Genomic DNA, 23,306 nt, shown 5'->3' on the forward strand with positions numbered 1-23,306 from the left:
ATGTGTAAAGAGATAGCTGTGTAGATATTTCCATGTATATGCAGATAGCTGTGTAGATATTTCCATTTTCATGCAGATAGCGGTGTATATATTTCCCTGTTCAAACAGTTAGCGGTGTAGATATTTCCATGTTCATAAAGATAGTGGTGTAGATATTTCCATGTTTATACAGATAGCGGTGAAGTTGTATGCATGTTTACACAGATAGCGGTGTAGATATTTCCATGTTCATCTAGATGGCTGTGTATATATGTCCATGTTCATACAGATTGCGGTGTAGATATTTCATTGTTCATACAGATAGCGGTGTAAATATTTCCATGTTCACACAGAAAGCAGTGTAGATATTTCCATGTTTTTACTGATAACGGTTTAGGTATTCCCATGTTTATACAGACGGCGGTGTAGATATTTGCATCTTTAGAGAGATCGCGGTGTAGATATTTCCATGCTCATACGGATGATGGTTTAGATATTTCCCTGTTTATAGAGGTGGCAGTGTAGATATTTCCATATTTATAGACATGGCGTTGTAGATATTTCCTTGTTTAAACAGATAGCGGTGTAGATATTTCCGTGTTTATACAGATAGCGGTGAAGGAATTTCCATGTTTATACAGATAGCAGTGTAGATATTTCCATGTTTATACAGATAGCGGTGTTGATATTTCCATGTTTATACAGATGGCAGTGTAGATAATTCCATGTTTATAGATATAGCGGTGTACATATTTCCATGTTTATACAGATAGCGGCGTAGATATTTCCATGTTTTTGCAGATAGCGGTGTAGATATTTCCATGTTTATACAGAGAGCACTGTAGATATTTAGATGTTTATAGAGATAGCGGTGTAGATATTTCCCTGTTTTACAGATAGCAATGTAGATATTTCCATGTTTATACAGATAGCGGTGCAGATATTTCCATGTTTATAGACATAGCAGTGTAGATATTTCCAAGTTTATACAGATAACGGTGTATATATTTCCATGTTTATACAGATAGCAGTGTAGATATTTCTGTGTTTATACAGATAGCGGAGTAGGTATTTCCATGTTTACCCAGATAGCGGTGTAGACATTTCCATGTTTACACAGATAGAATTGTAGATATATCCATGTTTATAGAGATGGCCGTGTAGACATTTCCATGTTTATACAGATAGTGGTGAAGATTTTTCCATGTTTATACAGATAGCAGTGTAGATATATCCATCTTTATATGGTTGGCGGTGTAGATATTTCCATGTTCATACAGATGGCGTTGTAGTTATTTCCATGTTTATAGAGATGGCGATCTAGATATTTCCATGTTTACAGAGATAGCAGTGTACTTATTTACATGTTTATAGAGATAGCGCTGTGGATAGTTCCATGTTTATACAGAAAATGGTGTAGATATTTCCATGTTTATACAGATCGCGGTGTAGATATTTCCATGTATATGCAGATAGCGGTGTAAATATTTTCATGTTTATACAGATAGCAGTGTAGACATTTCCATGTTTATACAGATAGCGCTGTAGATATTTCCATCTTTATACAGATGGCGGTGTAGATATTTCCTTGTTTGTACAGAAGGCCGTGTAGATATTTCCATGCTTATACAGATGGCAGTGTAGATATTTCCATGTTTATAGAGATGAAGGTCTAGATATTTCCGTGTTTATACAGATAGCGGTGTAGTTATTTCCATGTTTATTGAGATAATATTGTAGATATTTCCATGTTTATACAGATAGCGGGGTAGATATTTCCATGTTCAAATGGATAGTGGTGTAGATATTTCCATGTTCATACAGATAGCAGTGTAGATATTTCCATGTTCATACAGATAGCGGTGTAGATTTTTCCATTTTCATACAGGTGGCAGTACACATATTTCCAGGTTCATACAGATGGCAGTGAAGATATTTCCATGTTGATACAGAAGGCGGTGTATATATTTCCATGTTGATACAGATGGCGGTGTAGATAATTCCATGTTCTTACAGATGGCGGTGTAGATATTTACATGTTTATACAGACAGCTGTGAAGATATTTGCGTGTTTATACAGAGAGAAGTGTAGTCATTTCCAAGTTTTTACCGATAGCGGTGTAGATATTTCCATGTTTATAGAGATAGCAGTCTAGTTATTTCCATGTTTAAACAGATAACAGTGTAGATATTTCCATGTTTATGCAGATAGAGGTGTAGATATTTCTGTGTTTATACAGATAACATTGTAGATATTTCCATGATCATACAGATGGCGGTGTAGATAATTCCATTTTGATACAGATGGCGGTGTAGATATTTCCATGTTTATACAGATGACGGTGTAGATATTTCCATGTTTATACAGATGGCGGTGTAGATATTTCCATGTTTACACAGATAGCGGTGTAGATATTTCCATGTTTACACTGATAGCGGTGTAGATATTTCCATGTTTATACAGATAGCGGTGTAGATATTTCCATGTTTTTTCAGATAGCGGTGTAGATATTTCCATGTTTATATAGATAGCGGTGAAGAGATTTCCCTGTTTTACAGAGAGCAGTGTAGATATTTCCATGTTCATACAGATAGAGGTGCAGATTTTTCCATGCTCCTACAGATGTCGGTGAAGATATTTCCATGTTGATACAGATGGCGGTGTATATATTTCCATGTTGATACAGATGGCGGTGTAGATAATTCCATCTTCTTACAGATGGCTGTGTAGTTATTTCCATGTTCATGCAGATGGCGGTGTAGATATTTCCATGTTTATACAGATAGCGGTGTATATATTTAAATGTTCAAACAGATAGCGGTGTAGATATTTCCATGTATACAGAGATGGCGGTGTAGATATATCCTTCTTTATAGAGATATTGTTGTAGATATTTCCATGTTTATACAGATAGCGGAGTAGATATTGCCATGCTTCTACAGATAGCGGTGTAGATAGTTCCATGTTTATACAGATGGCAGTGTGGATATTTCCATGTTTATAGATATAGCGGGGTAGATATTTCAGTGTTTATAGAGATAGCGGAGTAGATATTTCCATGTTTTTACAGATAGCGGTGCAGATATTTCCATGTTTATACAGAGAGCAATGTAGATATTTCCATGTTTATAGAGATAGCGGTGTCAATATTTCCATGTTTACACAGATAGCAGTGAAGATATTTACAAGTTTATACAGATAGCGGTGTAGATATTTCCATCTTTATACAGATAGCGGTGTAGATATTTCCATGTTTTTACAGATAGCGTTATAGATATTTCCATGGTTGTAGAGATAGCAGGGTATTTATTTCCATGTACATACAGATAGCGGTGTAGATATTTCCATGTTCATACAGATAGCGGTGCTGATATTTCCATGTTTATACAGGTAGCGGTGTAGATATTTCCATGTTTATACAGAGAGCGGTGTAGATATTTCCATGTTTATACAGATAGCGGTGTAGATATTTCCATGTTTATACAGACAGCGGTGTAGTTATCTCCTTCTTAATACAGATGGCGGTGTAGATATTTATATGTTCATACAGATGGCGGTGCAGATATTTCCATGTTCATACAGATGGCGGTGTAGATATTTCCATGTTTATAGAGATAGCGGTGTAGTTATTTCCATGTGTAAAGAGATAGCTGTGTAAATATTTCCATGTATATTCAGATAGCTGTGTAGATATTTCCATTTTCATGCAGACAGCGTTGTAGATATTTCCATGTTCAAACAGATACCGGTGTAGATATTTCTATGTTCGTACAGATAGCGGTGTAGATATTTCCATGTTCACTCAGATCGCGGTGTAGATATTTCCATGTTCATACAGATAGCGGAGTAGATATTTCCATGCTCATACAGATAGCGGTGCTGATATTTCCATGTTCATACAGATAGCGGTGCTGATATTTCCATGTTTATACAGGTAGCGGTGTAGATATTTCCATGTTTATACAGATAGTGGTGTAGATATTTCCATGTTTATACAGATAGCGGTGTAGATATTTCCATGTTTATACAGATAGCGGTGTAGTTATTTCCTTCATAATACAGATGGCGGTGTAGATATTTATATGTTCATACAGATGGCGGTGCAGATATTTCCATGTTCATACAGATGGCGGTGTAGATATTTCCATGTTTATAGAGATAGCGGTGTAGTTATATCCATGTGTAAAGAGATAGCTGTGTAGATATTTCCATGTATATGCAGATAGCTGTGTAGATATTTCCATTTTCATGCAGACAGCGGTGTAGATATTTCCATGTTCAAATAGATAGCGGTGTAGATATTTCTATGTTCGTACAGATAGCGGTGTAGATATTTCCATGTTCATACAGATAGCGGTGTAGATATTTCCATGTTCATACAGATAGCGGTGTAGATATTTCCATGTTCATACAGATAGCGATGCTGATATTTCCATGTTCGTACAGATAGCGGTGCTGATATTTCCATGTTTATACAGGTAGCGGTGTAGATATTTCCATGTTTATACAGATAGTGGTGTAGATATTTCCATGTTTATACAGATAGCGGTGTAGATATTTCCAAGTTTTTACAGATAGCGGTGTAGATATCTCCATCTTAATACAGATGGCGGTATAGATATTTATATGTTCATACAGATGGCGGTGCAGATATTTCCATGTTCATACAGATGGCGGTGTAGATATTTCCATGTTTATAGAGATAGCGGTGTAGTTATTTCCATGCGTAAAGAGATAGCTTTGTAGATATTTCCATTTATATGCAGATACCAGTGTAGATATTTCTATTTTCATGCAGATAGCGGTTTAGATATTTCCATGTTCATACAGATAGCGGTGTAGATATATCCATGTTCATACAGATAGCGGTGTAGATATTTCCATGTTTATAGAGATGGCGGTGAAGATGTATGCATGTTTACACCGAGAGCGGTGTAGATATTTCCATGTTCATACAGATAGCGGTGTAGATATTTCCATGTTCATCCAGATGTCTGTGTAGATATATCCATGTTAAAACAGATGGCGGTGAAGATATTTCCATGTTCATACAGATAGCGGTGTAGATATTCCCATGTTCATACAGATGGCGGTGTAGATATTTCCATGTTCATCCAGAAGGCTGTGTAGATATATCCATGTTCATACAGATGGCGGTGAAGATATTTCCATGTTCATACAGATAGCAGTGTAGATATTTCCATGTTCATACAGATAGCGGTGTAGATATTTCCATGCTCAAACCGATAGCGGTGCTGATATTTCCATGTTTATACAGGTAGCGGTGTAGATATTTCCATGTTTATACAGAAAGCGGTGTAGATATTTCCATGTTTATAAAGATAGCGGTGTAGTTATCTCCTTCTTAATACAGATGGTGGTGTAGATATTTATATGTTCATACAGATGGCGGTGCAGATATTTCCATGTTCATACAGATGGCGGTGTAGATATTTCCACGTTTATAGAGATAGCGGTGTAGTTATTTCCATGTGTAAAGAGATAGCTGTGTAGATATTTCCATGTGTATGCAGATAGCTGTGTAGATATTTCCATTTTCATGCAGACAGCGGTGTAGATATTTCCATGTTCAAACAGATAGCGGTGTAGATATTTCCATGGTCATCCAGATGGCTGTGTAGATATATCCATGTTCATACAGATGGCTGTGAAGATATTTCCATGTTCATACAGATGGCGGTGTAGATATTTCCATGTTTATAGAGATAGCGGTGTACTTATTTCCATGTGTAAAGAGATAGCTGTATAGATATTTCCATGTATATGCAGATAACTGTGTAGATATTTCCATTTTCATGCAGATAGCGGTGTAGATATTTCCATGTTCATACAGATAGCGGTGCTGATATTTCCATGTTTATACAGATAATGGTGTAGATATTTCCATGTTTATACAGATAGCGGTGTAGATATTTCCAAGTTTCTACAGATAGCGGTGTAGATATCTCCATCTTAATACAGATGGCGGTGTAGATATTTCCATGTTCATACAGATAGCAGTGTAGATATTTCCATGTTTATAAAGATAGCGGTGAAGATGTATGCATGTTTACACAGATAGCGGTGTAGGTATTTCCATGTTCATACAGATAGCAGTGTAGATATTTCCATGTTCATCCAGATGGCTGTGTAGATATATCCATGTTCATACAGATGGCTGTGAAGATATTTCCATGTTCATACAGATAGCGGTGTAGATATTTCCATGTTCATACAGATAGCGGTGTAGATATTTCCATGGTCATCCAGATGGCTGTGTAGATATATCCATGTTCATACAGATGGCTGTGAAGATATTTCCATGTTTATACAGATAGCAGTGTAGATATTTCCATGTTCAAACAGATAGCGGTGTAGATATTTCCATGTTTATACAGATAGCGGTGTAGATATCTCCTTCTTAATACAGATGGCGGTGGAGATATTTATATGTTCATTCAGATGGCGGTGCAGTTATTTCCATGTTCATACAGATATCGGTGTAGATATTTCCATGTTCATACAGATAGCGGTGTAGTTATTTCCATGTGTAAAGAGATAGCTGTGTAGATATTTCCATGTATATGCAGATAGCTGTGTAGATATTTCCATTTTCATGCAGATAGCGGTGTATATATTTCCCTGTTCAAACAGTTAGCGGTGTAGATATTTCCATGTTCATAAAGATAGTGGTGTAGATATTTCCATGTTTATACAGATAGCGGTGAAGTTGTATGCATGTTTACACAGATAGCGGTGTAGATATTTCCATGTTCATCTAGATGGCTGTGTATATATGTCCATGTTCATACAGATTGCGGTGTAGATATTTCATTGTTCATACAGATAGCGGTGTAAATATTTCCATGTTCACACAGAAAGCAGTGTAGATATTTCCATGTTTTTACTGATAACGGTTTAGGTATTCCCATGTTTATACAGACGGCGGTGTAGATATTTGCATCTTTAGAGAGATCGCGGTGTAGATATTTCCATGCTCATACGGATGATGGTTTAGATATTTCCCTGTTTATAGAGGTGGCAGTGTAGATATTTCCATATTTATAGACATGGCGTTGTAGATATTTCCTTGTTTAAACAGATAGCGGTGTAGATATTTCCGTGTTTATACAGATAGCGGTGAAGGAATTTCCATGTTTATACAGATAGCAGTGTAGATATTTCCATGTTTATACAGATAGCGGTGTTGATATTTCCATGTTTATACAGATGGCAGTGTAGATAATTCCATGTTTATAGATATAGCGGTGTACATATTTCCATGTTTATACAGATAGCGGCGTAGATATTTCCATGTTTTTGCAGATAGCGGTGTAGATATTTCCATGTTTATACAGAGAGCACTGTAGATATTTAGATGTTTATAGAGATAGCGGTGTAGATATTTCCCTGTTTTACAGATAGCAATGTAGATATTTCCATGTTTATACAGATAGCGGTGCAGATATTTCCATGTTTATAGACATAGCAGTGTAGATATTTCCAAGTTTATACAGATAACGGTGTATATATTTCCATGTTTATACAGATAGCAGTGTAGATATTTCTGTGTTTATACAGATAGCGGAGTAGGTATTTCCATGTTTACCCAGATAGCGGTGTAGACATTTCCATGTTTACACAGATAGAATTGTAGATATATCCATGTTTATAGAGATGGCCGTGTAGACATTTCCATGTTTATACAGATAGTGGTGAAGATTTTTCCATGTTTATACAGATAGCAGTGTAGATATATCCATCTTTATATGGTTGGCGGTGTAGATATTTCCATGTTCATACAGATGGCGTTGTAGTTATTTCCATGTTTATAGAGATGGCGATCTAGATATTTCCATGTTTACAGAGATAGCAGTGTACTTATTTACATGTTTATAGAGATAGCGCTGTGGATAGTTCCATGTTTATACAGAAAATGGTGTAGATATTTCCATGTTTATACAGATCGCGGTGTAGATATTTCCATGTATATGCAGATAGCGGTGTAAATATTTTCATGTTTATACAGATAGCAGTGTAGACATTTCCATGTTTATACAGATAGCGCTGTAGATATTTCCATCTTTATACAGATGGCGGTGTAGATATTTCCTTGTTTGTACAGAAGGCCGTGTAGATATTTCCATGCTTATACAGATGGCAGTGTAGATATTTCCATGTTTATAGAGATGAAGGTCTAGATATTTCCGTGTTTATACAGATAGCGGTGTAGTTATTTCCATGTTTATTGAGATAATATTGTAGATATTTCCATGTTTATACAGATAGCGGGGTAGATATTTCCATGTTCAAATGGATAGTGGTGTAGATATTTCCATGTTCATACAGATAGCAGTGTAGATATTTCCATGTTCATACAGATAGCGGTGTAGATTTTTCCATTTTCATACAGGTGGCAGTACACATATTTCCAGGTTCATACAGATGGCAGTGAAGATATTTCCATGTTGATACAGAAGGCGGTGTATATATTTCCATGTTGATACAGATGGCGGTGTAGATAATTCCATGTTCTTACAGATGGCGGTGTAGATATTTACATGTTTATACAGACAGCTGTGAAGATATTTGCGTGTTTATACAGAGAGAAGTGTAGTCATTTCCAAGTTTTTACCGATAGCGGTGTAGATATTTCCATGTTTATAGAGATAGCAGTCTAGTTATTTCCATGTTTAAACAGATAACAGTGTAGATATTTCCATGTTTATGCAGATAGAGGTGTAGATATTTCTGTGTTTATACAGATAACATTGTAGATATTTCCATGATCATACAGATGGCGGTGTAGATAATTCCATTTTGATACAGATGGCGGTGTAGATATTTCCATGTTTATACAGATGACGGTGTAGATATTTCCATGTTTATACAGATGGCGGTGTAGATATTTCCATGTTTACACAGATAGCGGTGTAGATATTTCCATGTTTACACTGATAGCGGTGTAGATATTTCCATGTTTATACAGATAGCGGTGTAGATATTTCCATGTTTTTTCAGATAGCGGTGTAGATATTTCCATGTTTATATAGATAGCGGTGAAGAGATTTCCCTGTTTTACAGAGAGCAGTGTAGATATTTCCATGTTCATACAGATAGAGGTGCAGATTTTTCCATGCTCCTACAGATGTCGGTGAAGATATTTCCATGTTGATACAGATGGCGGTGTATATATTTCCATGTTGATACAGATGGCGGTGTAGATAATTCCATCTTCTTACAGATGGCTGTGTAGTTATTTCCATGTTCATGCAGATGGCGGTGTAGATATTTCCATGTTTATACAGATAGCGGTGTATATATTTAAATGTTCAAACAGATAGCGGTGTAGATTTTTCCATGTATACAGAGATGGCGGTGTAGATATATCCTTCTTTATAGAGATATTGTTGTAGATATTTCCATGTTTATACAGATAGCGGAGTAGATATTGCCATGCTTCTACAGATAGCGGTGTAGATAGTTCCATGTTTATACAGATGGCAGTGTGGATATTTCCATGTTTATAGATATAGCGGGGTAGATATTTCAGTGTTTATAGAGATAGCGGAGTAGATATTTCCATGTTTTTACAGATAGCGGTGCAGATATTTCCATGTTTATACAGAGAGCAATGTAGATATTTCCATGTTTATAGAGATAGCGGTGTCAATATTTCCATGTTTACACAGATAGCAGTGAAGATATTTACAAGTTTATACAGATAGCGGTGTAGATATTTCCATCTTTATACAGATAGCGGTGTAGATATTTCCATGTTTTTACAGATAGCGTTATAGATATTTCCATGGTTGTAGAGATAGCAGGGTATTTATTTCCATGTACATACAGATAGCGGTGTAGATATTTCCATGTTCATACAGATAGCGGTGCTGATATTTCCATGTTTATACAGGTAGCGGTGTAGATATTTCCATGTTTATACAGAGAGCGGTGTAGATATTTCCATGTTTATACAGATAGCGGTGTAGATATTTCCATGTTTATACAGACAGCGGTGTAGTTATCTCCTTCTTAATACAGATGGCGGTGTAGATATTTATATGTTCATACAGATGGCGGTGCAGATATTTCCATGTTCATACAGATGGCGGTGTAGATATTTCCATGTTTATAGAGATAGCGGTGTAGTTATTTCCATGTGTAAAGAGATAGCTGTGTAAATATTTCCATGTATATTCAGATAGCTGTGTAGATATTTCCATTTTCATGCAGACAGCGTTGTAGATATTTCCATGTTCAAACAGATACCGGTGTAGATATTTCTATGTTCGTACAGATAGCGGTGTAGATATTTCCATGTTCACTCAGATCGCGGTGTAGATATTTCCATGTTCATACAGATAGCGGAGTAGATATTTCCATGCTCATACAGATAGCGGTGCTGATATTTCCATGTTCATACAGATAGCGGTGCTGATATTTCCATGTTTATACAGGTAGCGGTGTAGATATTTCCATGTTTATACAGATAGTGGTGTAGATATTTCCATGTTTATACAGATAGCGGTGTAGATATTTCCATGTTTATACAGATAGCGGTGTAGTTATTTCCTTCATAATACAGATGGCGGTGTAGATATTTATATGTTCATACAGATGGCGGTGCAGATATTTCCATGTTCATACAGATGGCGGTGTAGATATTTCCATGTTTATAGAGATAGCGGTGTAGTTATATCCATGTGTAAAGAGATAGCTGTGTAGATATTTCCATGTATATGCAGATAGCTGTGTAGATATTTCCATTTTCATGCAGACAGCGGTGTAGATATTTCCATGTTCAAATAGATAGCGGTGTAGATATTTCTATGTTCGTACAGATAGCGGTGTAGATATTTCCATGTTCATACAGATAGCGGTGTAGATATTTCCATGTTCATACAGATAGCGGTGTAGATATTTCCATGTTCATACAGATAGCGATGCTGATATTTCCATGTTCGTACAGATAGCGGTGCTGATATTTCCATGTTTATACAGGTAGCGGTGTAGATATTTCCATGTTTATACAGATAGTGGTGTAGATATTTCCATGTTTATACAGATAGCGGTGTAGATATTTCCAAGTTTTTACAGATAGCGGTGTAGATATCTCCATCTTAATACAGATGGCGGTATAGATATTTATATGTTCATACAGATGGCGGTGCAGATATTTCCATGTTCATACAGATGGCGGTGTAGATATTTCCATGTTTATAGAGATAGCGGTGTAGTTATTTCCATGCGTAAAGAGATAGCTTTGTAGATATTTCCATTTATATGCAGATACCAGTGTAGATATTTCTATTTTCATGCAGATAGCGGTTTAGATATTTCCATGTTCATACAGATAGCGGTGTAGATATATCCATGTTCATACAGATAGCGGTGTAGATATTTCCATGTTTATAGAGATGGCGGTGAAGATGTATGCATGTTTACACCGAGAGCGGTGTAGATATTTCCATGTTCATACAGATAGCGGTGTAGATATTTCCATGTTCATCCAGATGTCTGTGTAGATATATCCATGTTAAAACAGATGGCGGTGAAGATATTTCCATGTTCATACAGATAGCGGTGTAGATATTCCCATGTTCATACAGATGGCGGTGTAGATATTTCCATGTTCATCCAGAAGGCTGTGTAGATATATCCATGTTCATACAGATGGCGGTGAAGATATTTCCATGTTCATACAGATAGCAGTGTAGATATTTCCATGTTCATACAGATAGCGGTGTAGATATTTCCATGCTCAAACCGATAGCGGTGCTGATATTTCCATGTTTATACAGGTAGCGGTGTAGATATTTCCATGTTTATACAGAAAGCGGTGTAGATATTTCCATGTTTATAAAGATAGCGGTGTAGTTATCTCCTTCTTAATACAGATGGTGGTGTAGATATTTATATGTTCATACAGATGGCGGTGCAGATATTTCCATGTTCATACAGATGGCGGTGTAGATATTTCCACGTTTATAGAGATAGCGGTGTAGTTATTTCCATGTGTAAAGAGATAGCTGTGTAGATATTTCCATGTGTATGCAGATAGCTGTGTAGATATTTCCATTTTCATGCAGACAGCGGTGTAGATATTTCCATGTTCAAACAGATAGCGGTGTAGATATTTCCATGGTCATCCAGATGGCTGTGTAGATATATCCATGTTCATACAGATGGCTGTGAAGATATTTCCATGTTCATACAGATGGCGGTGTAGATATTTCCATGTTTATAGAGATAGCGGTGTACTTATTTCCATGTGTAAAGAGATAGCTGTATAGATATTTCCATGTATATGCAGATAACTGTGTAGATATTTCCATTTTCATGCAGATAGCGGTGTAGATATTTCCATGTTCATACAGATAGCGGTGCTGATATTTCCATGTTTATACAGATAATGGTGTAGATATTTCCATGTTTATACAGATAGCGGTGTAGATATTTCCAAGTTTCTACAGATAGCGGTGTAGATATCTCCATCTTAATACAGATGGCGGTGTAGATATTTCCATGTTCATACAGATAGCAGTGTAGATATTTCCATGTTTATAAAGATAGCGGTGAAGATGTATGCATGTTTACACAGATAGCGGTGTAGGTATTTCCATGTTCATACAGATAGCAGTGTAGATATTTCCATGTTCATCCAGATGGCTGTGTAGATATATCCATGTTCATACAGATGGCTGTGAAGATATTTCCATGTTCATACAGATAGCGGTGTAGATATTTCCATGTTCATACAGATAGCGGTGTAGATATTTCCATGGTCATCCAGATGGCTGTGTAGATATATCCATGTTCATACAGATGGCTGTGAAGATATTTCCATGTTTATACAGATAGCAGTGTAGATATTTCCATGTTCAAACAGATAGCGGTGTAGATATTTCCATGTTTATACAGATAGCGGTGTAGATATCTCCTTCTTAATACAGATGGCGGTGGAGATATTTATATGTTCATTCAGATGGCGGTGCAGTTATTTCCATGTTCATACAGATATCGGTGTAGATATTTCCATGTTCATACAGATAGCGGTGTAGTTATTTCCATGTGTAAAGAGATAGCTGTGTAGATATTTCCATGTATATGCAGATAGCTGTGTAGATATTTCCATTTTCATGCAGATAGCGGTGTATATATTTCCCTGTTCAAACAGTTAGCGGTGTAGATATTTCCATGTTCATAAAGATAGTGGTGTAGATATTTCCATGTTTATACAGATAGCGGTGAAGTTGTATGCATGTTTACACAGATAGCGGTGTAGATATTTCCATGTTCATCTAGATGGCTGTGTATATATATCCATGTTCATACAGATTGCGGTGTAGATATTTCATTGTTCATACAGATAGCGGTGTAAATATTTCCATGTTCACACAGAAAGCAGTGTAGATATTTCCATGTTTTTACAGATAACGGTTTAGGTATTCCCATGTTTATACAGACGGCGGTGTAGATATTTGCATCTTTAGAGAGATCGCGGTGTAGATATTTCCATGCTCATACGGATGATGGTTTAGATATTTCCCTGTTTATAGAGGTGGCAGTGTAGATATTTCCATATTTATAGACATGGCGTTGTAGATATTTCCTTGTTTAAACAGATAGCGGTGTAGATATTTCCGTGTTTATACAGATAGCGGTGAAGGAATTTCCATGTTTATACAGATAGCAGTGTAGATATTTCCATGTTTATACAGATAGCGGTGTTGATATTTCCATGTTTATACAGATGGCAGTGTAGATAATTCCATGTTTATAGATATAGCGGTGTACATATTTCCATGTTTATACAGATAGCGGCGTAGATATTTCCATGTTTTTGCAGATAGTGGTGTAGATATTTCCATGTTTATACAGAGAGCACTGTAGATATTTAGATGTTTATAGAGATAGCGGTGTAGATATTTCCCTGTTTTACAGATAGCAATGTAGATATTTCCATGTTTATACAGATAGCGGTGCAGATATTTCCATGTTTATAGACATAGCAGTGTAGATATTTCCAAGTTTATACAGATAACGGTGTATATATTTCCATGTTTATACAGATAGCAGTGTAGATATTTCTGTGTTTATACAGATAGCGGAGTAGGTATTTCCATGTTTACCCAGATAGCGGTGTAGACATTTCCATGTTTACACAGATAGAATTGTAGATATATCCATGTTTATAGAGATGGCCGTGTAGACATTTCCATGTTTATACAGATAGTGGTGAAGATTTTTCCATGTTTATACAGATAGCAGTGTAGATATATCCATCTTTATATGGTTGGCGGTGTAGATATTTCCATGTTCATACAGATGGCGTTGTAGTTATTTCCATGTTTATAGAGATGGCGATCTAGATATTTCCATGTTTACAGAGATAGCAGTGTACTTATTTACATGTTTATAGAGATAGCGCTGTGGATAGTTCCATGTTTATACAGAAAATGGTGTAGATATTTCCATGTTTATACAGATCGCGGTGTAGATATTTCCATGTATATGCAGATAGCGGTGTAAATATTTTCATGTTTATACAGATAGCGGTGTAGACATTTCCATGTTTATACAGATAGCGCTGTAGATATTTCCATCTTTATACAGATGGCGGTGTAGATATTTCCTTGTTTGTACAGAAGGCCGTGTAGATATTTCCATGCTTATACAGATGGCAGTGTAGATATTTCCATGTTTATAGAGATGAAGGTCTAGATATTTCCGTGTTTATACAGATAGCGGTGTAGTTATTTCCATGTTTATTGAGATAATATTGTAGATATTTCCATGTTTATACAGATAGCGGGGTAGATATTTCCATGTTCAAATGGATAGTGGTGTAGATATTTCCATGTTCATACAGATAGCAGTGTAGATATTTCCATGTTCATACAGATAGCGGTGTAGATTTTTCCATTTTCATACAGGTGGCAGTACACATATTTCCAGGTTCATACAGATGGCAGTGAAGATATTTCCATGTTGATACAGAAGGCGGTGTATATATTTCCATGTTGATACAGATGGCGGTGTAGATAATTCCATGTTCTTACAGATGGCGGTGTAGATATTTACATGTTTATACAGACAGCTGTGAAGATATTTGCGTGTTTATACAGAGAGAAGTGTAGTCATTTCCAAGTTTTTACCGATAGCGGTGTAGATATTTCCATGTTTATAGAGATAGCAGTCTAGTTATTTCCATGTTTAAACAGATAACAGTGTAGATATTTCCATGTTTATGCAGATAGAGGTGTAGATATTTCTGTGTTTATACAGATAACATTGTAGATATTTCCATGATCATACAGATGGCGGTGTAGATAATTCCATTTTGATACAGATGGCGGTGTAGATATTTCCATGTTTATACAGATGACGGTGTAGATATTTCCATGTTTATACAGATGGCGGTGTAGATATTTCCATGTTTACACAGATAGCGGTGTAGATATTTCCATGTTTACACTGATAGCGGTGTAGATATTTCCATGTTTATACAGATAGCGGTGTAGATATTTCCATGTTTTTTCAGATAGCGGTGTAGATATTTCCATGTTTATATAGATAGCGGTGAAGAGATTTCCCTGTTTTACAGAGAGCAGTGTAGATATTTCCATGTTCATACAGATAGAGGTGCAGATTTTTCCATGCTCCTACAGATGTCGGTGAAGATATTTCCATGTTGATACAGATGGCGGTGTATATATTTCCATGTTGATACAGATGGCGGTGTAGATAATTCCATCTTCTTACAGATGGCTGTGTAGTTATTTCCATGTTCATGCAGATGGCGGTGTAGATATTTCCATGTTTATACAGATAGCGGTGTATATATTTAAATGTTCAAACAGATAGCGGTGTAGATATTTCCATGTATACAGAGATGGCGGTGTAGATATATCCTTCTTTATAGAGATATTGTTGTAGATATTTCCATGTTTATACAGATAGCGGAGTAGATATTGCCATGCTTCTACAGATAGCGGTGTAGATAGTTCCATGTTTATACAGATGGCAGTGTGGATATTTCCATGTTTATAGATATAGCGGGGTAGATATTTCAGTGTTTATAGAGATAGCGGAGTAGATATTTCCATGTTTTTACAGATAGCGGTGCAGATATTTCCATGTTTATACAGAGAGCAATGTAGATATTTCCATGTTTATAGAGATAGCGGTGTCAATATTTCCATGTTTACACAGATAGCAGTGAAGATATTTACAAGTTTATACAGATAGCGGTGTAGATATTTCCATCTTTATACAGATAGCGGTGTAGATATTTCCATGTTTTTACAGATAGCGTTATAGATATTTCCATGGTTGTAGAGATAGCAGGGTATTTATTTCCATGTACATACAGATAGCGGTGTAGATATTTCCATGTTCATACAGATAGCGGTGCTGATATTTCCATGTTTATACAGGTAGCGGTGTAGATATTTCCATGTTTATACAGAGAGCGGTGTAGATATTTCCATGTTTATACAGATAGCGGTGTAGATATTTCCATGTTTATACAGACAGCGGTGTAGATATCTCCTTCTTAATACAGATGGCGGTGTAGATATTTATATGTTCATACAGATGGCGGTGCAGATATTTCCATGTTCATACAGATGGCGGTGTAGATATTTCCATGTTTATAGAGATAGCGGTGTAGTTATTTCCATGTGTAAAGAGATAGCTGTGTAAATATTTCCATGTATATTCAGATAGCTGTGTAGATATTTCCATTTTCATGCAGACAGCGTTGTAGATATTTCCATGTTCAAACAGATACCGGTGTAGATATTTCTATGTTCGTACAGATAGCGGTGTAGATATTTCCATGTTCACTCAGATCGCGGTGTAGATATTTCCATGTTCATACAGATAGCGGAGTAGATATTTCCATGCTCATACAGATAGCGGTGCTGATATTTCCATGTTCATACAGATAGCGGTGCTGATATTTCCATGTTTATACAGGTAGCGGTGTAGATATTTCCATGTTTATACAGATAGTGGTGTAGATATTTCCATGTTTATACAGATAGCGGTGTAGATATTTCCATGTTTATACAGATAGCGGTGTAGTTATTTCCTTCATAATACAGATGGCGGTGTAGATATTTATATGTTCATACAGATGGCGGTGCAGATATTTCCATGTTCATACAGATGGCGGTGTAGATATTTCCATGTTTATAGAGATAGCGGTGTAGTTATATCCATGTGTAAAGAGATAGCTGTGTAGATATTTCCATGTATATGCAGATAGCTGTGTAGATATTTCCATTTTCATGCAGACAGCGGTGTAGATATTTCCATGTTCAAATAGATAGCGGTGTAGATATTTCTATGTTCGTACAGATAGCGGTGTAGATATTTCCATGTTCATACAGATAGCGGTGTAGATATTTCCATGTTCATACAGATAGCGGTGTAGATATTTCCATGTTCATACAGATAGCGATGCTGATATTTCCATGTTCGTACAGATAGCGGTGCTGATATTTCCATGTTTATACAGGTAGCGGTGTAGATATTTCCATGTTTATACAGATAGTGGTGTAGATATTTCCATGTTTATACAGATAGCGGTGTAGATATTTCCAAGTTTTTACAGATAGCGGTGTAGATATCTCCATCTTAATACAGATGGCGGTATAGATATTTATATGTTCATACAGATGGCGGTGCAGATATTTCCATGTTCATACAGATGGCGGGGTAGATATTTCCATGTTTATAGAGATAGCGGTGTAGTTATTTCCATGCGTAAAGAGATAGCTTTGTAGATATTTCCATTTATATGCAGATACCAGTGTAGATATTTCTATTTTCATGCAGATAGCGGTTTAGATATTTCCATGTTCATACAGATAGCGGTGTAGATATATCCATGTTCATACAGATAGCGGTGTAGATATTTCCATGTTTATAGAGATGGCGGTGAAGATGTATGCATGTTTACACCGAGAGCGGTGTAGATATTTCCATGTTCATACAGATAGCGGTGTAGATATTTCCATGTTCATCCAGATGTCTGTGTAGATATATCCATGTTAAAACAGATGGCGGTGAAGATATTTCCATGTTCATACAGATAGCGGTGTAGATATTCCCATGTTCATACAGATGGCGGTGTAGATATTTCCATGTTCATCCAGAAGGCTGTGTAGATATATCCATGTTCATACAGATGGCGGTGAAGATATTTCCATGTTCATACAGATAGCAGTGTAGATATTTCCATGTTCATACAGATAGCGGTGTAGATATTTCCATGCTCAAACCGATAGCGGTGCTGATATTTCCATGTTTATACAGGTAGCGGTGTAGATATTTCCATGTTTATACAGAAAGCGGTGTAGATATTTCCATGTTTATAAAGATAGCGGTGTAGTTATCTCCTTCTTAATACAGATGGTGATGTAGATATTTATATGTTCATACAGATGGCGGTGCAGATATTTCCATGTTCATACAGATGGCGGTGTAGATATTTCCACGTTTATAGAGATAGCGGTGTAGTTATTTCCATGTGTAAAGAGATAGCTGTGTAGATATTTCCATGTGTATGCAGATAGCTGTGTAGATATTTCCATTTTCATGCAGACAGCGGTGTAGATATTTCCATGTTCAAACAGATAGCGGTGTAGATATTTCCATGGTCATCCAGATGGCTGTGTAGATATATCCATGTTCATACAGATGGCTGTGAAGATATTTCCATGTTCATACAGATAGCGGTGTAGATATTTCCATGTTCAAACAGATAGCGGTGTAGATATTTCCATGTTTATACAGATAGCGGTGTGGATATCTCCTTCTTAATACCGATGGCGGTGGAGATATTTATATGTTCATTCAGATGGCGGTGCAGTTATTTCCATGTTCATACAGATATCGGTGTAGATATTTCCATGTTCATACAGATAGCGGTGTAGTTATTTCCATGTGTAAAGACATAGCTGTGTAGATATTTCCATGTATATGCAGATAGCTGTGTAGATATTTCCATTTTCATGCAGATAGCCGTGTATATATTTCCCTGTTCAAACAGTTAGCGGTGTAGATATTTCCATGTTCATAAAGATAGTGGTGTAGATATTTCCATGTTTATACAGATAGCGGTGAAGTTGTATGCATGTTTACACAGATAGCGGTGTAGATATTTCCATGTTCATCTAGATGGCTGTGTAGATATATCCATGTTCATACAGATTGCGGTGTAGATATTTCATTGTTCATACAGATAGCGGTGTAAATATTTCCATGTTCACACAGAAAGCAGTGTAGATATTTCCATGTTTTTACAGATAGCGGTGGAGGTATTCCCATGTTTATACAGACGGCGGTGTAGATATTTGCATCTTTAGAGAGATCGCGGTGTAGATATTTCCATGCTCATACGGATGATGGTTTAGATATTTCCCTGTTTATAGAGGTGGCAGTGTAGATATTTCCATATTTATAGACATGGCGTTGTAGATATTTTCTTGTTTAAACAGATAGCGGTGTAGATATTTCCGTGTTTATACAGATAGCGGTGAAGGAATTTCCATGTTTATACAGATAGCAGTGTAGATATTTCCATGTTTATACACATAGCGGTGTTGATATTTCCATGTTTATACAGATGGCAGTGTAGATAATTCCATGTTTATAGATATAGCGGTGTACATATTTCCATGTTTATACAGATAGCGGCGTAGATATTTCCATGTTTTTGCAGATAGCGGTGTAGATATTTCCATGTTTATACAGAGAGCACTGTAGATATTTAGATGTTTATAGAGATAGCGGTGTAGATATTTCCCTGTTTTACAGATAGCAATGTAGATATTTCCATGTTTATACAGATAGCGGTGCAGATATTTCCATGTTTATAGACATAGCAGTGTAGTTATTTCCAAGTTTATGCAGATAAAGGTGTATATATTTCCATGTTTATACAGATAGCAGTGTAGATATTTCTGTGTTTATACAGATAGCGGAGTAGGTATTTCCATGTTTACCCAGATAGCGGCGTAGACATTTCCATGTTTAAACAGATAGAATTGTAGATATATCCATGTTTATAGAGATGGCCGTGTAGACATTTCCATGTTTATACAGATAGTGGTGAAGATTTTTCCATGTTTATACAGATAGCAGTGTAGATATATCCATCTTTATATGGTTGGCGGTGTAGATATTTCCATGTTCATACAGATGGCGTTGTAGATATTTCCATGTTTATAGAGATGGCGATCTAGATATTTCCATGTTTACAGAGATAGCAGTGTACTTATTTACATGTTTATAGAGATAGCGCTGTGGATAGTTCCATGTTTATACAGAAAATGGTGTAGATATTTCCATGTTTATACAGATCGCGGTGTAGGTATTTCCATGTATATGCAGATAGCGGTGTAAATATTTTCATGTTTATACAGATAGCGGTGTAGACATTTCCATGTTTATACAGATAGCGCTGTAGATATTTCCATCTTTATACAGATGGCGGTGTAGATATTTCCTTGTTTGTACAGAAGGCCGTGTAGATATTTCCATGCTTATACAGATGGCAGTGTAGATATTTCCATGTTTATAGAGATGAAGGTCTAGATATTTCCGTGTTTATACAGATAGCGGTGTAGTTATTTCCATGTTTATTGAGATAATATTGTAGATATTTCCATGTTTATACAGATAGCGGGGTAGATATTTCCATGTTCAAATGGATAGCGGTGTAGATATTTCCATGTTCATACAGATAGCAGTGTAGATATTTCCATGTTCATACAGATAGCGGTGTAGATTTTTCCATTTTCATACAGGTGGCAGTACACATATTTCCAGGTTCATACAGATGGCGGTGAAGATATTTCCATGTTGATACAGAAGGCGGTGTATATATTTCCATGTTGATACAGATGGCGGTGTAGATAATTCCATGTTCTTACAGATGGCGGTGTAGATATTTACATGTTTATACAGACAGCGGTGAAGATATTTGCATGTTTATACAGAGAGAAGTGTAGTCATTTCCAAGTTTTTACCGATAGCGGTGTAGATATTTCCATGTTTATAGAGATAGCAGTCTAATTATTTCCATGTTTAAACAGATAACAGTGTAGATATTTCCATGTTTATGCAGATAGAGGTGTAGATATTTCTGTGTTTATACAGATAACATTGTAGATATTTCCATGATCATACAGATGGCGGTGTAGATAACTCCATGTTGATACAGATGGCGGTGTAGATATTTCCATGTTTATACAGATGACGGTGTAGATATTTCCATTTTTATACAGATGTCGGTGTAGATATTTCCATGTTTACACAGATAGCGGTGTAGATATTTCCATGTTTACACTGATAGCGGTGTAGATATTTCCATGTTTATACAGATAGCGGTGTAGATATTTCCATGTTTTTTCAGATAGCGGTGTAGATATTTCCATGTTTATATAGATAGCGGTGAAGAGATTTCCCTGTTTTACAGAGAGCAGTGTAGATATTTCCATGTTCATACAGATAGAGGTGCAGATTTTTCCATGCTCCTACAGATGTCGGTGAAGATATATCCATGTTGATACAGATGGCGGTGTATATATTTCCATGTTGATACAGATGGCGGTGTAGATAATTCCATCTTCTTACAGATGGCTGTGTAGTTATTTCCATGTTCATGCAGATGGCGGTGTAGATATTTCCATGTTTATACAGATAGCGGTGTATATATTTAAATGTTCAAACAGATAGCGGTGTAGATATTTCCATGTATACAGAGATGGCGGTGTAGATATATCCTTCTTTATAGAGATATTGTTGTAGATATTTCCATGTTTATACAGATAGCGGAGTAGATATTGCCATGCTTCTACAGATAGCGGTGTAGATAGTTCCATGTTTATACAGATGGCAGTGTGGATATTTCCATGTTTATAGATATAGCGGGGTAGATATTTCAGTGTTTATAGAGATAGCGGAGTAGATATTTCCATGTTTTTACAGATAGCGGTGCAGATATTTCCATGTTTATACAGAGAGCAATGTAGATATTTCCATGTTTATAGAGATAGCGGTGTCAATATTTCCATGTTTACACAGATAGCAGTGAAGATATTTACAAGTTTATACAGATAGCGGTGTAGATATTTCCATCTTTATACAGATAGCGGTGTAGATATTTCCATGTTTTTACAGATAGCGTTATAGATATTTCCATGGTTGTAGAGATAGCAGGGTATTTATTTCCATGTACATACAGATAGCGGTGTAGATATTTCCATGTTCATACAGATAGAGGTGCTGATATTTCCATGTTTATACAGGTAGCGGTGTAGATATTTCCATGTTTATACAGAGAGCGGTGTAGATATTTCCATGTTTATACAGATAGCGGTGTAGATATTTCCATGTTTATACAGACAGCGGTGTAGTTATCTCCTTCTTAATACAGATGGCGGTGTAGATATTTATATGTTCATACAGATGGCGGTGCAGATATTTCCATGTTCATACAGATGGCGGTGTAGATATTTCCATGTTTATAGAGATAGCGGTGTAGTTATTTCCATGTGTAAAGAGATAGCTGTGTAAATATTTCCATGTATATTCAGATAGCTGTGTAGATATTTCCATTTTCATGCAGACAGCGTTGTAGATATTTCCATGTTCAAACAGATACCGGTGTAGATATTTCTATGTTCGTACAGATAGCGGTGTAGATATTTCCATGTTCACTCAGATCGCGGTGTAGATATTTCCATGTTCATACAGATAGCAGAGTAGATATTTCCATGCTCATACAGATAGCGGTGCTGATATTTCCATGTTCATACAGATAGCGGTGCTGATATTTCCATGTTTATACAGGTAGCGGTGTAGATATTTCCATGTTTATACAGATAGTGGTGTAGATATTTCCATGTTTATACAGATAGCGGCGTAGATATTTCCATGTTTATACAGATAGCGGTGTAGTTATTTCCTTCGTAATACAGATGGCGGTGTAGATATTTATATGTTCATACAGATGGCGGTGCAGATATTTCCATGTTCATACAGATGGCGGTGTAGATATTTCCATGTTTATAGAGATAGCGGTGTAGTTATATCCATGTGTAAAGAGATAGCTGTGTAGATATTTCCATGAATATGCAGATAGCTGTGTAGATATTTCCATTTTCATGCAGACAGCGGTGTAGATATTTCCATGTTCAAATAGATAGCGGTGTAGATATTTCTATGTTCGTACAGATAGCGGTGTAGATATTTCCATGTTCATACAGATAGCGGTGTAGATATTTCCATGTTCATACAGATAGCG

This window comes from Gorilla gorilla, chromosome 22, assembly GCF_029281585.2.
Source record: "Gorilla gorilla gorilla isolate KB3781 chromosome 22, NHGRI_mGorGor1-v2.1_pri, whole genome shotgun sequence".
Lineage (NCBI taxonomy): Eukaryota > Metazoa > Chordata > Mammalia > Primates > Hominidae > Gorilla > Gorilla gorilla.